Here is a 6840-nt window from a genome sequence, read left to right on the forward strand (position 1 = left end):
TGGGACACCTGCTGCCTCCCCAAACCTCAGCCTGCTGCTGCTGCTGCTGCTCAGTGGAGCAGCTGTTGCAAAATGGGGGAGGGTTGGCATTGCATGATGTTGCAACATTACTTCCAGTTGCGTAACTGGAGGTACTGGCACCATGTCAAGCGATGCTCTGGGAATCACCCAAATCGCTATGGTAAAAACCATAAAGAATTGGGAAATTCCTAGAGGTTTGCATGTGTTACTTCCCGTTATGTGACTAGAAGTGATATTGTGGCATCATATGATACTGATGTCACCATCCCCCCCCCCCAGTGTATCATGGGGTTGCCAACCAGCTCTGCCTTGGACCAGTCACTCTCTGTCAGCCTAACCTCCCTCTCAGGGTAGTTGTTATGAGAGCTGGAGGTGAGGGGTTCCCCATCGCCACCAGGAAGCTAGCAAGCTAGCAAGCCTGTTTGGGCTAGATTGTGCCTTTTAAATGCCCTGTGCAGTACCCTATATAACCCCACTCACACACCGCATACCTATAAAGCAAATGCAATATTTTAAAAATGAGTTCATAACGATCTCTATTAAAGTATTAGTGTTACTAATATACTAAATACTTCTGCAGTGTTTTTGATACCACACAAAAACGAGGCAGTTTTGTCCCTCCTGTAGCCAAGGTTCTTGTTAGTATGCCCTGAGTCTCAGGGTATGGATAGACTGCGGGCCTGTGTTGCCACAAGCTGTCTGCATCAGTCCAGCTGGCCTAGCTGCCGCTGCTAGGAATCTAATCTCTGCACTCCATGGTAGCTAGCACTGGACCCACAGCACCACAGATGGTGGGGAGGAGTCACTGCAATCAGGGAGGGATTTCACCCATCAGCTGTTTTGGGGTTTTTGGACCTCATTCATTCCGAGAAGGTTTGCACAAGAGAATTCTCATACACCCACTAGATTTTCTGGAACATTTATATTATTTTCTAAAGTAAAATCCCCTTAAAGCTTTAAAAAAATTATCCTGAGAGGAAATTATTCATATCTTGCCTCAGTTTGCTTGTAAACCTGGTGCTTGTAAACCTGGTCTTTTACTGTAAAAATCAGAATCCAGTAAAGACTATTAAACCTGACTCATTGCCTGCTTATGCCTTATGCTGAAAGATGCATATCATAGCTCTTAGATTTAGTTGGAATAGGAAATATGAACTCTGTCATAATCCTGTATGGGAAAAACTGCTAAATGTTCATTAAGAATCATTGGATAAAATGGTAATATTAATTAACCCAGATGATCCTATGCACACACACCTGAGAGTACTATTAATCTCACTGGGATTTACTTCCAAGTAGACCTGTGTAGAATTGCATTGCAAATCACTTGGGGTTATAGTAATGATTAGGTAATTTATGTATTTATTTAGATATTTATACCCTGTATTTTACCTCAGTAGGGATCCAAAACAGCATCACCCCCCTCCTCCATTTTATCCTCACAATAACAATCCTTTGAGGTTGGTTAAGGTCTGAAAGATCCAGATTCAAATCCCCACTCTGCCATCTCTCTTCTTGGGTGATCTTGGATTGATTAAATCCTCTGACCTAACCTATCTTACAGGGTGGTTCTGAGGATAGACATTTATTTATTTAAATACCTTGCCTTTCTCCCCAATGGAGACCCAATGCAGCTAATAACGTCATTCTCCCCTCCTCCAATTTATCCTCACAACAGCCCTGTGAGATAGATTAGGTGTTGAGAGTGACTGGCCTGTGGTCACCCAGTGAGCTTCCATGGCACCCAGAGGATTCAATCCTCAGTCTTCCAGCTCCTAGTTCGACTCTGTAACCACTGAACTATATAATAATATTAATAATAACATTTGATTTATATACCTCCCTTCAGGACAACTTAACACCCACTCAGAGCAGTTTACAAAGTGTATTATTATCTTCACGACAATCACCCTGTGAGGTGGGTGGGGCTGAGAGAGCTCCTAGAAGCTGTGACTGACCCAAGGTCACCCAGCTGGCTTCAAGTGGGGGAGGGGGGAATCAAACCTGGCTCTCCAGATTAGAGTCCTGCCGCTCTTAACCACTACACCAAACTGGCTCTGATGGACAATGTTCTGAGCTCTTTAAAGAAAGGATGGGATTAAAAATACTAAATAAATACATTATTGCCCCCCCCTTTCTTGCTGGCCTAATAGATTTCTATGTTGTTCAAAAGCTTATATATTCATTTACCAGTATTTATATTGGAAGGATTCAAGTGGGATGCAGACACAGAAATAAAAACTAAGTGGAAAATGAACATCTTTGGTCATGGAGGTGGCAATGGGCGCGAGGCGTATGCCACTCTGTCATGTGCTTGCTAAATGTGTGGAAATTTTTTAGTTTCTACTGTAACTGATGGGGGGGGGAGGGATCCCCAGCTCCCAGCTCCCTCCCCCTGCTACCACTCACCTGGCTGGCGAGGGAATGGGCCTTCTGGGATGTGCTTCTGGTGCAGCATGATGACGTCTCTCCCAGAAGGGACATTATCGCTTAGGCCCAAGGGGTGCCCCTGGGCTTCGTGCTGGGCATTACTTCCGAAGAGACGAAAAATCTGTCTGTGTCAATAGATCTCTGGACCATTCACAGATATAAATCATTACTTCATGTGATAAACATGAAGTGAGAAACATGCCTTTGTGGTGTGGACTATCCCTGCACCTCACTTCTACATACCACATTTCCACATACATAGAGTGTTCCAGTTTAGGGTTACCAGGTCCCATTACCCTCCTGGTGGGAGGAGGAGACCTGGCACATACCTCTAGTTTCTTCTTGTGCGTGTACTTTGCATGCGGGTGCTTTTAGTGCGGTGCACTTCACTGTCATTGTGCAGGCCCTGGGAGTGCTCCTGGGCTTTGCACCAGGCCAATTTGGGCCCCCAAAAGTGCACACATGAGAAGTAACTCAAGGTAAGTGCTGTCCTCCTCCCCAACTGGAACACTCTATGTATCTAAAAATGTGGTACATAGAAGTGAGCTGCAGTTCAGGTACACACACAAAGGCATGTTTCTCACTTGGTATCTATCTCATGAAGTGATGGCTTGTAACTGTGAATGGGCTAGAGATCTATCAACACAGGCAGATTTTTCATTCTTTCTGAGGTAATGCTTCTTGTTCACACATTAAGCCGTCATCCACCAAGTATGAAACAATCTAGGGATAGTAGGGGCACCAGGCCAAACTACAAGTCTGTAATGCAAGGAGTACCAAGGGAATTCTGAGGTCAAGAAAGAATCATGCTCTACCCACTACCAACAAGGAACTGCTCTTCAAGGAAAACCTTTGAGTTACCTCTTCTGCATTTATATTTGCAGAATGTTTAGAAGTTATTTTCATTGGACTAAAATAGCATAGGCAGATAGTGATCCCATTCCACTGGTGGGGCAGGGGATCCCCCGCTTTCACCCCCTACCCCCCCTACCACTCACCTGGCTGGTAGGGCTGAAGGGCACGGAACAGGCCTCCAGGGCGCAGTCCTGGGGGTGGTGTGACATCACTTCTGGGAGTGACATCATTGCACTGCCCCAAGAGTGCATGTATGCTTTGCAGCGGGTCGATTTGAGCCCCAAATGGGCCAAATTGGGCCTGTTTAAGGCCCAAATTGGCCCATTGCAAAGTGCACATGTGCTCCTGCACCTGTGCGATGACATCACCTGGAAGTGCCATCTCTGGAAGTGATGTTATTGTGCGGGCATGGAGCTGCACGCACAAAGCATGCGAGTGAAGCTTACTGGGGAAAGAAGAATGGTAAGTGACAGGTCCCCAGCCTCTGCTGGAATGGTAAGGGAAACTGGCAACCATATAGGCAGAGCAACATTTGTGGGATGGGACCTTCTCATCTTCTCTGAACTACCCCTGAATCCTGCTCAGGGGATCCTCACAAGTGTGTGGTGGGATAAAGAGGGGACCTGAAATACAAAAAGGCCACTCTATGGGCAAAAGTGCAGTTATGCTGGAGGAGGAACTTCTTTTGGATCCAAGTCATTCTTTTGTTGTTAAACCAAGCAATCTGTCTCCCGGGCATACTGATATGTTTTTAAAAGTCTGCCTCCATTGTGCCACAAGGCAGACACTGAAACAGTGACTCATTGGCTGAAAACGTGGAGATAGACCTTCAGGCAATAAAGTGATTAATTGCAGTGCATAAGTGTGTAACTGTACCTCACGTGACTGACTGAAGGTGTCTATCAGCCGTAGAGAACAACGGAGTCTCTCCCATTTCCTCTTCCATGAAATGTGGAATTGTTACGACCAGTGGAGCCATTAAGGGTGTGTCCTTGTCACATTTTTATTCTTTTTCTTTTCCATGCCTTTCGCTCATTTTGCCCAAGATCTTATTCTTGTTTGAAACCGATACTCACCTTTTGCATGTATGAGAATGCTTATATCGTCTCTTGGGGTCTGTTCTCAGGGCCAGTGACAGCACATGGTCAGGTGGGCCAGTTGCCAGGGCCTGTGGCCTCTGCTGCTGACTCTCTACTCATGAATTTCCGATGTCAGCACTCACACTCTTCTATTGTGATGCTTTGCCCCCTCTGCTCCTAGCTGCATACGCTGCCTAGCACTGCTGGAGAAGGGCATGTGGGTTGTGCACAGACCATAGGGTGGCCAGGTCTCCTTACCCTCTTGGCAGAAGGGGGACAACCCAGCACTCATCTTTCTGTCACTCTTTCATTGCTCCTCACACATGCGTGCTCCCAGGGTGATGAGATGATGTCACTTCTGGGAGTGTGGCCAGGAGGTCTGTTTCTCAGTCTCCCCACCCCAGCCCCTGCCAGCCAGGTGAATGGTGGTGGGAAAGTGGGAGCAGGGGATCCCCCGTCTCCACCAGGGGATCTGGGGTCCCTAACAGACCATCAGCATTCCTGGTGGCCATGGCCGTAGCACTCCTACCTGCATCAACCACCCAGCACCAGTGGGGGAAGGGTGTGGGCAGCTATGACTGCAGATGGTGAGAGAGCTTATGAGTGGGCAGAGGAAGAATGCACAGGCAGGTGGGGGCACATGGGTGGGAGGGCAAGAACGAGGCCCTAATAGCTGGTATGGGGGCCTGAGCAATCTTTGCCCAGGGCCCACCAAAACCTGGAACTGTCCCCGCCTGTCATTACCATATGTAATATCAAACTGGCTGCCCCTTGTAAGTTCTCAACAGGGCTGTCCACAGACTATGTAGGGGTTCTCTACTTACTTGGAAGGCTACCCAGAAAAATATGATTTTATAAATTAATCAAAAGAGAAAAAAAATCCTGGCCAGATAAAGAATGAAAATGCTCCAGAAAGGATGGAATGTGGAGAGTAGCCAAATTAATAAATTTTTGAAACTAAACTGAAATAATAGCACCAAAGTTGGCATTATGACAAAACAAATGGTGGCATTAGCAAGATAAGCTTGAAATGATATGAATTAGTTATTATAGACAGATCTGGGCATGAACAGGAAAAAAAATGAACACGATGTTCGTTGTTCGTTGCCATTACTGGACAGGGATTCACGAATATCGACAGACATGACATGTTCATGAACATGTTCATAGTTGAAGGTTCGTAGGAGCCAGAATGGTCCCCTTGGGACTTAGCTGAACTTGAGCCGGAGAAAGGAGAGTCCATGGATCTCCCCTTTTCATGTCATTTTCTGTTTACAGTGGCAAAAACTGGACTGTCTGCTGGAAGCTACTTTGAGGGGTTAGCAACTGACCTTCCCAATGTCTAATACCCACCAAAATTGCAGGGGGCATAGTCCTCACTGTCCTCTGAAGACCCCCCAAGTTTCAGAGAGATTGCACCCTGGGAAAGGCATGATCCATGGGTCTCCCCCTTTCATGTCATTTTCTGTTTACAGTGGCCAAAACTGGACTGACTGCTGGAAGCTATTTTGATGGGTTACAAACTGACCTTCCCAATGTCTAATACCCACCAAATCTGCGGGGGACATAGTCCTCACTGTCCTCTGAAGATCCCCCAAGTTTCAGAGAGATTGCACCCCGGGAAAGGCATGATCCATGGGTCCCTCCCTTTCCTGTCATTTTCTTTTCACAGTGGCAAAAACTGGACTGTCTGCTGGAAGCTACTTTGAGGGGTTGCAAGCCAGAAGGAGTTCAGACAGTCCATGCCTACATTGCCAGGAGAATTGATTGAAAGATGCCAGACTGTCTGGCTTTATGAACAGCTGACAAACGCCACGAAGAGGACTTGGAACAAACACATGTTCGCCAGGAACGGGGCCTCATGAACAGCTTGTTCGTGAACAGTGGATTGGGCTGTTTGTGGCTTTTTTTTGTTTGTATTGCTGTTCGTGCCCATCTCTAATTATGGGCTGAATTGCTGTTATTATGGGCTGATTCTGAACTGTTAACCTAATATCTGGGGGGGGGGGGGGGTTAGATCTAATCTAATACACAGTGAAATCTTTGTGTTCTAATATTTAAGTAAAGGAAAATTGTGAGACTGTGTACCAGAAACAGAGTTTATCAGCTGGCTAGTGTTTTACATTAACAACAACAAAATGCTGAACTAGTATCAGGGCATATAAAGCTAATAAATGCTAGAGTCTACTATGGTCCACCTGTGCACACAATATTCTGCCAAACATCTCTTAAGTATAACATGCCAGATTCCAATCTGTCTCTGCCCCCTAACTTGCCAGATTCCACTGTTGCTGTGCCAAATACTGTCCTGGCTATTATGTATTATTTAAATAAAATGATTTCTTCCTGCTTTTCCAAATTAAAAATTGCCTTAAGCAACAAACAATCAAATTTAAAATGTGTCAATAAAACATTCCGCAACGCCAATTCAAATTACAATATAATCAACAATATA

Source organism: Eublepharis macularius, chromosome 5 (genome assembly GCF_028583425.1).
Source record: "Eublepharis macularius isolate TG4126 chromosome 5, MPM_Emac_v1.0, whole genome shotgun sequence".
NCBI classification, from domain to species: Eukaryota; Metazoa; Chordata; class Lepidosauria; order Squamata; family Eublepharidae; genus Eublepharis; species Eublepharis macularius.